Source organism: Tamandua tetradactyla, chromosome 5 (assembly GCF_023851605.1).
Source record: "Tamandua tetradactyla isolate mTamTet1 chromosome 5, mTamTet1.pri, whole genome shotgun sequence".
NCBI lineage: Eukaryota > Metazoa > Chordata > Mammalia > Pilosa > Myrmecophagidae > Tamandua > Tamandua tetradactyla.
Window position 1 is genome coordinate 182,674,920 of NC_135331.1, and position 9,196 is coordinate 182,684,115.

General features: G+C 36.3%; 1 pseudogene; it reads right to left on the minus strand.

Annotated features, from left to right (window-relative positions):
• Positions 1-4,435: 4,435 nt before the first annotated feature.
• LOC143682510 (adaptin ear-binding coat-associated protein 1 pseudogene) lies at positions 4,436-8,914 on the minus strand (annotated as a pseudogene).
• Between the last annotated feature and the right edge of the window lie 282 nt (positions 8,915-9,196).

A 9,196-nucleotide genomic window follows, 5' to 3' on the forward strand; every position in this document is an offset into this window, starting at 1 on the left:
TTGATTTGATCATTGTTTTTTATGTTTCAGACTTTCCTGAAATTTTGTCTGATGATCAATTTTTATCCATGAGTGAAGTACCAATAAGGGAGTTAGAAGCTTTTCGGGTGGTGTTTATCCACCGGACTGGCGGATATCCAAATGTCAGGACTGCTGTGATGGTCTTAGGATGGCTTAGTATTCCTAGAGAATGATTCTTCAGACTTGCTTTGGAATTATAAATCTGACAGCTGGTATTTGGGGGCTGGACAGATCTGGGAGCTGGTTAGCTCACAGTTAAAGATGTAGCCTTTTTTTTTTTTTTTTTTTTTACTGAATTCCATCTCATCTTCCTCAAAGAGTTAAGTCTAACAGCTTCCTCCAGAATTGCTTTGAATTTTGTTTCTCAACTCTGAAATAGCTTAAGTTCAGTTTCTCCTGGGGGGAAAAAAATCAATCATTTTCTACAGTGTAGCTGAAGGGTAGTTACCTAACAGCACAAATAAGGGATGAACTAAAAGTCTGATTGCTTCTTTTAATATCACAAGTATTTCTGCTATGCCCAGCTTCAGAGGTACCTGATGCCTCTAATTATTGCGGCTTTTGGGGTATCTGAACAGCACACTGGATTATTTTGTATCAGGATTCTTCATTCCAAGCACATGGTTAGGAATGCTTTTCCCTCTGTTAAGTTATATTCCATTTTTCATTGGCTTTTCAATGTTTGATTCAGATGTCTTCTAGTTTCACTGAAGCTGGAATATATGTTTTTGTTTCTTGCTCTCTTTGCATCTTGGAGACTAATTTCTTTTGGCTTGGGCAGGCCCTGGAAATTGAAACCCCGTTTCCAGCATGGCAGGTAAGAATTCTGCCACTAAGCCACCATCATACTGCCCTTGGAGAGTAATTTTAAAGAGAAGAAAAGAGTATTTTCTTTACTTCACTATTCAGTTTTAATATTTTTCTTTCTTCATTATCTTGGTCTTCATGTTTTTCTAATTTTTAGTTTTCTCTTTTCTGTTACCTTAAATGCTACGTTTTAAAAATGATTCCACCTATTCTTTTTATTAATTAAACGTTGTCTCAATATGTTGATAGGGTCATAGCCCACTGGTAAGTAAATGCCTTTTTCAGAGACGTGGTCTTGACTTGACTCTCACCTTCTGCTGGATACTTTCCTCAAATTTTAAAACCTGGGATGGATCCCATAGCCTTAGCACCATGGGGGCACTTATCACATCATATTGAAATTTCTGGTTTACTTGCCTTCTTGAAATTTCATTAAGAGTACAGACTGCATCTTGTTCATTACTGTATCCTCAGCACTTACCTCAATAACTTCAAATATAGTAAGCATCTGGGAAATATTTGTTGAATTAATGAATGCTGAAATGCATAGATGATTTTAATTAGTGTAAAATAGTGAAATATTTTAGTTCATTAGACCTACTTTTATTATTTAGATTATAGAAAGCTGTGAAAACGGAAAAATTTAAAGACCATATCTCAGCACTAATTATCATTTTATGGTGATTAGTGTGGATTAGACTTCATAAATGTTTTTAAAAACAATTCCATTAATAAATTTCTATAGATTTATTGTACTTTTTAGCCCATGCTGTTTTAATCTTCAATAACTTTCTGCTCTTACCTCTAGAACAGTTTTAGAATTTTGTCCTCACTGGGTGGTACCTCACGAGAGAGAGGAGACAGGAATTATTAGACTCGGATAAAAGTAATCATGAATGACAAGATTTGCATGCATGAAACAATTGTGCTAGAATAAAGAATCTCTCATACTAGCACAGATTAATTCTGATTATCTTCCCCAGATTAGTTCTTGGTTTGCAAAACAAATGCTTTCTCAGGCTAAACTTCAAAGTAGCTCATGACTTCAGAGAGACAGAAACAGCACAAATAAAACAAAACAAAAATCAAAAGAGAGAGAAAGTGGCAGCTCAAAGGTAAGAAACACGGCTAAGTATGTGGGATTAGCCTTTAGAAGTTTTTTAAAGAAAAATCTGAAAGTAAATTTAAACAATTTAGCAAAATAATATATTAGAAATGAGTAGCAGGTAATCAATCACTCATATTAGGTTAAAGCTTTGTGATCGTCTCAAGAAACACAAGCTTTCTCTTTTTTCTAATCTAATGGCTTGCAGAATTTAGTACTTAACTGAATTTTAAAATTGAGATAAAAACACAATACAGTGTACCACAGTCAAAATAAAGAACATGGTCCAGATAAAATTGTCCTATATTATATTTTCATGTAGGAAAATACCTTTTAAGATGTCCAGGAGATTTTTAAATGCATTCATTTAAGCAACCACAATATTTATTTTTTTTATTTTACCAGCACTATGGACAAACTGTCTCTTTTTTCCATATTTTGATTACCATAATTGTACCAATACATCATATGCTTTATGTGTATGTATCTTATGTATAAATATGTACATATTTATATATATATCTTATGTAAACTTCATTTTCAATTTTTTAGCAATTCAAATACACAATATATTATCATCTTGAGAGTACAAAGACCATAACATGGAAGATTGAGAAAACAGGTTCTCAGCAGTTAGCCATGAGTGATTCTGTAGATTTATCTTTTTAGAATTTTAAATTGTCTTGCCATGGCTCTGCAAAAATAGAGCTACCTAGAATGGGAGGCAATGAAAGAAAATTAATCCAGAGCCAAGATGAAATTAGAAAGAAATTCCAGCAAGAATTTATAATTTGAATACCCTTCAGCCAGAGTATATACATCCAAATAGGTCCAAAGGGAAGAAATTATATCCTCCCTCATTTCATTCTCAAAATTGCCTATTAACAAACCAGATAGAAAGTGCCCATTCATCAGAGAGGGGAACTCTCTTCACAGCTTTGTTTTGTTTAGGAATGGAGGGGCAGAGAGAGAAAAGAAAATGGTGGGAGGGCAACTTGCTTTTGATATACCCTTGGTGGTATATTTTGGGCAAACCTTTCACAACTAAAGCTACGACACTCCAACTTCTTTCATAAATGATGAGAGATGTAGTAGCAGCTTGCTGTTGAAGAGCTAAAAGTATTAGAAAAGAAATGTCTATGGAAAAGGGTAAGATGCCCAGGCAGCAAGGCAATGTGAGGACTGAGCAAGATTTAAATGCTTTCAACCTCTCTGCTCTTTAGATAAGTCTAAACACTGAAAAATCTTCACTGTTAGGTCAAATAATGGTCAAATAAAGATAAAGCTGTGTTTCAAATGCAGCAAATAGCCAGATCTTCAAGAAAATAAGCACTTCTTTAGACTATAACATGGGGAACAGAGCACCTTCAACTTCCTTTACCTAACAGACACCCACTAGCCAAAGATGTTGCACTAGTCAACAAGCAGAAAAGAAAAAATAGTGGAGATGCCACCAACACAATCTTATCATATAAAGAGTTACGTTGACACACAAGAGGGTGACGGAGCTGTAGCCAACACTGGATGTTCAATGAATAGGATGAGCCTGAAGGATATATAGCTAAGACCCAGGAAACAGGTCTTTCTCCATATCTACTTCTATCAAAATTCTGAGTTTATAAACACTGAGGTCAGTCTGTCCATTTTTAGTCTTGGGTTAGTGGAGAAGGGAGTTTCAAAGGTTTTGTCTCCTTTGATATTGCTAAAAAAGGGCTTCACAAAGAGTCACACAGGGTCATGCAATGATTCTGAAATATGTTAAAGAATTTAATGGATGAGAAAAATTTTACAGACATTAGAGTTCATTCACCTCTCAAAGAGACCCTGGTCTTTAGAGTTCCTGCAGAACGAACCACAATATAAGACTCATTATCCTCCTCCTTTGGGTAGTGAGTAGGAGAGGGAAGGTATTCTGTTGGCTGTACAGCAAGTAACAACAAAAGAGTAAGAGAAAACCAACTTGAATGCAATTGAGAAGCTGTGAAAATGATTGTCCAATATTTTTGGTTCTGGGGAGGGATGAGACTTCTAACTTCCCTCACAGATTGGTGCTCTCAAGGTCATTTTTATTTATTTATTTTTTATTAATTAATGGAAAAAAGAAATTAACCCAACATTTAGAAATCATACCATTCTACATATGCAATCAGTAATTCTTAACATCATCACATAGATGCATGATCATCGTTTCCTAGTACATTTGCATCGGTTTAGAAGAACTAGCAACACAACCGAAAAAAATATAGAATGTTAATATAGAGAAAAAAATAAAAGTAATAATAGTAAAAACAAAACAAAACAAAACAAAACAAAAACCTATAGCTCGGATGCAGCTTCATTCAGTGTTTTAACATGATTACTTTACACTTAGGTATTATTGTGCTGTCCGTTTTTGAGTTTTTGTATCTAGTCCTGCTGCACAGTCTGTATCCCTTCAGCTCCAATTACCCATTATTCAAGGTCATTTTATTCTTTAACTCTGTTCTTCAAGTCCTACCAACACTATTCAGAACTGACCCAGGTAGATGGCTGTGGTGCCTGGTTTGAAACAAAGCTGGATGCAGTGCTAAAGTCTCCCAGGTCATTGCCCGCAGAAACTGGAGCTGGTGCCGGTATCATGGCAGGAGCAGAAGAATTCAAATCTAAGAAGTTATCTGCATCACTGCAGACTTTGGTATGAGTAGTGACATGATGACTGACGGCAACTGAGGACAATTTGGGGAACAGTGACTTTGCCTCCAACTGGGGGTGGGTGTAGACTTAGGCCCCCAGCTCCTGAGGTCCTGGGCTTAGAAGCACCTCCTTCTTGGTTGTAAAGTTTCCCAAACTCACTTTGATGGTCTGTCCTTACTTGAACCCCAGTTCTAACTTGGGATGAGTACCCATTTCCTGAGATTCTTGGGAAACTCAGGTTTCTGCTTTACCCACTTGAAATAATTTTTAAGGAGACATTAATGTTGAAGGCATCACCCCAATCTATGAAGCCATTGCCAATGAAAGAAATATGCCCAGTGCCGTCCTGGATCCGAATTCGAAGTAGTCACTGGAATCTGTTACTGTTTCCCCACAATGCCAGGATATTGTTCTACTGGTGTTTGAGCAAAAAGACCCCTGGAAACTTTATCCTCCAGTTTGATATTGGCAGTTTTTCCTTTTGAAGTGATTGGGAGGTGACCAGTCCAATCGGGTTGGTCTAATTTCCAGTCAGATGCCCTGTAGGCAGGGTTAGAGGCCCGAGGGGGAACACGGCAGATGCCAACGTCAGGCTCACATCCACAGGCCAGACTCAGCCACCATCTCGCTTTCCCAGATTGACTTTTGAATATACTAGATGAAGAATGATTTGACTAAATTCAGTGTGTTGCCATTAAAGGAATATAGAATTCATGGAAATTTTCATGAGTTTGTCTAAATGCCATGAATGCAGTTAACTATGTGCCTAAAATGATGTTCCTCAGCTCCCTTTTGTCATACTCATGTGTGCACACAATAACAATAAAATGAAAAGAGGACTGGGCATATTTAGCTATAGAATACAGTGGAAGGAAAGGGAACAATATACATTTCACAAACAAACCTAAAATTGTTTTCAGTATACGTATAATACATGCTCATTACTGAACATTCATCAAAAAGATACAAACCAAAGAGAAAAACAAATGACCCCCGTTCCACTTGCCACCTACACACCCACTGTTAACATTTCAGCTGGTTTCCTGAAGCCATTATTTTCTGTACATTTACTTTTGATATTATTGCTGTAAATGTTTGTTGGCTGTACATAATATTCTAAATAGAAGAATAAATGAAGGAAGAGACACTGAAGAAATGACAGCAAGGGAAGAGAAAAATTTTGCTTCAGGTAATTTCCTAATACTGAACATCGTTTTCTAATAACAGCCTGAAAAATATGGGGTGAACTCACAGACCCAGAAGCTATAAAGCCAGTAAATCATGAAACTATCAGACTTTAAAATGCAGCATGATTTTACTGGGGTTTTAGTGTTCTTCCTTCAGAATAAAGTAATAGAAAAGGTGCCTCTCAAAAAAAGTGAAAAGTACATTTTGAAACGCCATTGACTGATTCTCCTTTATGTGCAATGTGTTGTACAGATTACATTATTTCAAAATCCACGAATATTTATTAATTCACACAGTGGCTTGTCCAAAGTAGTATTTAAATATATATATATATATTTATTTAAAAAGATGAACAGTGTTTTTAACTTTGATAGGCTATGAAAATAACATACTTGGTTGGGGTTCAACAGGATCTTAGAATATTGTTGATCTTCTCAACCAACATGTAAAAAGGTGAAATGTGAAATGAAGAAGTTTATTTTTTATTTATTTACTTTTTATTAATTTTAAAAATATATAACAAATGCAAACATTCTTAACTTTTGATCACTCCATTCTACATATGTAATCCGTAATTCACAATATCATCACACAGTTGCCTGTTCATCATCACGATCATGAAATGGAGAGGTTTAGAAAAAGCGGCGACAAGTGGGACATGAAGCTATTAGAAACAGTTCATGGAGAAAGAAGGATTTGAGATGGGCCTTTGAGCTGAGGAGAGTTTTTTTTTATTCTTTAGCTCGGTGCCTGAAGAGAAATCAGTATCACTGGTGAGGACAATAGCAGGGGCAAAAGTCAAGAGAAGATACCGGACATGATACATCTGGAAATTACGATGGAGGGAAAACTAGTTGAAGCACAACATACTGAATGTGTAGGTCTAGGAATAAAGCCACAAACCAGAGAGTTCTCACAGGATAAGCAGACATTGCATAGGGAATCATCACCACGATGAAATTCACAAAGTAGAAGTTGAATTCTAGGTGAATGACGGTGTAATGAGCACACTGGACACATAAGAAAATGAGAGTATATACAATGTGACTTTATGTTGTCTCCCATCACCCTTTAAAATTTGATCAGGTGTGATTTCCCCCTGCTCATATGAAAACTCTGATAGTGTCATTTTCTGATCACTTTTATGGCCACTTTGAGTCACAATCCCTTTCTAAATATACTCGCTGCGGTCTCTGACGCTCCTGGCAGTAGGATTGAAAGAGTGAGCAGTGGGGAGGGAAACAAAGCAGTTCGTAGACAGCAGGACTACCTTAAAATGATCTAAAACCGACTCTTTTGAGGATTCTTTTGTGTGTTTTCTGGAGACACCCTTCGTTCCTTAGGGTCTCTCAGCTGCAGTTCTCATGCATAAGGTGATAAATTGGTTTTTATTTCAGTCATTTTACAACCAACGTAATCATTTCAGAGCTTCATGTTTGCAATATACATACAGATTTAAAGTACTAAAACCAACACCCCCCCATACGCTCTATTTCTTTATCATAGAGCTTGAACTCTTATTTCACTTTTAGCAGGAAAAAGTTTTATATAAAATTCTGTGTTCTCTGCATCTACATAGGGTTAGGTGCAACCAATGCATGGCGAGGAGAATTACGAGAACATTCCAACTCCTAGTTTCCCACTTGCGTATTTGGTGGAACCTCTCTCCCTGGCTCCGTCTTGCTTTTATGCAGCTCTCAACCCAGATGATTATGTACTGGGCAGAATCTCAAGACAAATTTTCTGTCATTTGTCATAGTGGTGCTTTTTTGTACAACTGTATTTAGCCTTATTCTCTATTTAAATGAACCCCTAAATTTAGGGTAGTTTTACTAAGTCATTAACATTTTCTGTGGGGGTAAAACATGGCTCATGAGGTTTTAGCAAGCAAAGTTTTTTTTTTTCTTTTTAAATGCAAAGTTAAAAAGAATATGTCTGGACATCCTTGAGTTTTAAGATTACCAAAAACAAATAAACAAAATAGATGGTAAAAGACATTGGTTTGGTTTCAGTGGTTCTTGGTATTCTGGTAATTCCAAAATGAGAAAATTAAACATAAAATAACTTCTACCTAAATATTTCGGGAGATGCTCATTAGAGGGTGTTTTTAATTTGTTATGGTCAGTACAAACTGATACCTTGACAATTTTGGAAATATTTCTATAGGTTAATAGATTCCCAATTTATATATATATTAAAAAGAACGTTAAAAAAGTAAAGATATTCAAGCAATAAAAACATCTCAAATATATGCATTTGAAACATTTCACGTATATTTTCTAGGATTTATGACCAGTTGTTTTTTAAAAACTCTCACCTGCACTGCCTTAAAATGTCTTAATGAGTTATATAACTTTTCCAAAATAACGCATGTGGCAATTAACAAGGGAATAAGTATTGTTTACAAAACTCAGGAAATAACTCTTAATTCAAGATAGTTAATAACTTTCTTCCTCTTTTAAACTATAAACATAGATTTTATTTTGGCTTTGATATGGGGTCTTTGTAACCAAGTATAAATTTTGCTGCAACCCATCTTTTTCTTCTCTGTCTTAATAGCTTTCATGACCTCAGTGACTCAATGAGCTGTAAGAGCAGGTATCATTTTCTTGCTCGTCTAAATAGTTCTGTATTTTCTTCAGGAAAGAAAGAAATGGGAACAAAGAACCAGAAAAGATGGTTTAACCAAATGCTAGGTATGCAAAGCAATTACAGGATTTGATCTCATAAAGCTGCTCTCTCAACCAATCCTTTAATCTTCAGCAAGCCATTTTATGCCTGCCCAGAATGGCAGGGGAGACAGGCATCTTGATGTCCTAACTTACTTTCTAGCTAGTATTTAGGACAGTGATTTTTAAAGTGTCGCCTGGGGTCAGCAGCAGCAGCAGCAAAAGTTGGAGATTTCTGGAAATGTAAATTCTTAGGCTTTACGCTAGACTTGCTGTCAGGAGCTGGGGGCCAGTACTCTGTGCTTTAACAAGGCTACCAGGTGACTCCGAGAGCTGACCACAAGGTGAGCACAGCACTGGCAGTTACTAGGGAAGGAACTAGCGTCTGGAAGAAGAGCATGATGGATTTGTTACAGGTGGCTGCGTTGAACCTCTTCCTTAGTTGAGCCATGCCTTTACTCTCGGTACCTGACCTGGAGGGCATATGAATGCAGCCTTAGCTGCGGGAAAGGAAATAATTCCCTATCCTCTCTATGTGATCCATATCGGTTAGGATTTTTGTTGTTGTTGTTGTTACAAGAGACAAATATTCCAACACAAACTAGTTTAAATAAAAAGCGGATTTATTCACCCAATAGTTGAAAAATGTAGGGATTAATAATAGTAAGTAGCATTATTGAGCTCTAAGTATATGTCAGACACCATTTAAATTACTTTCCATGGACTAATTCAT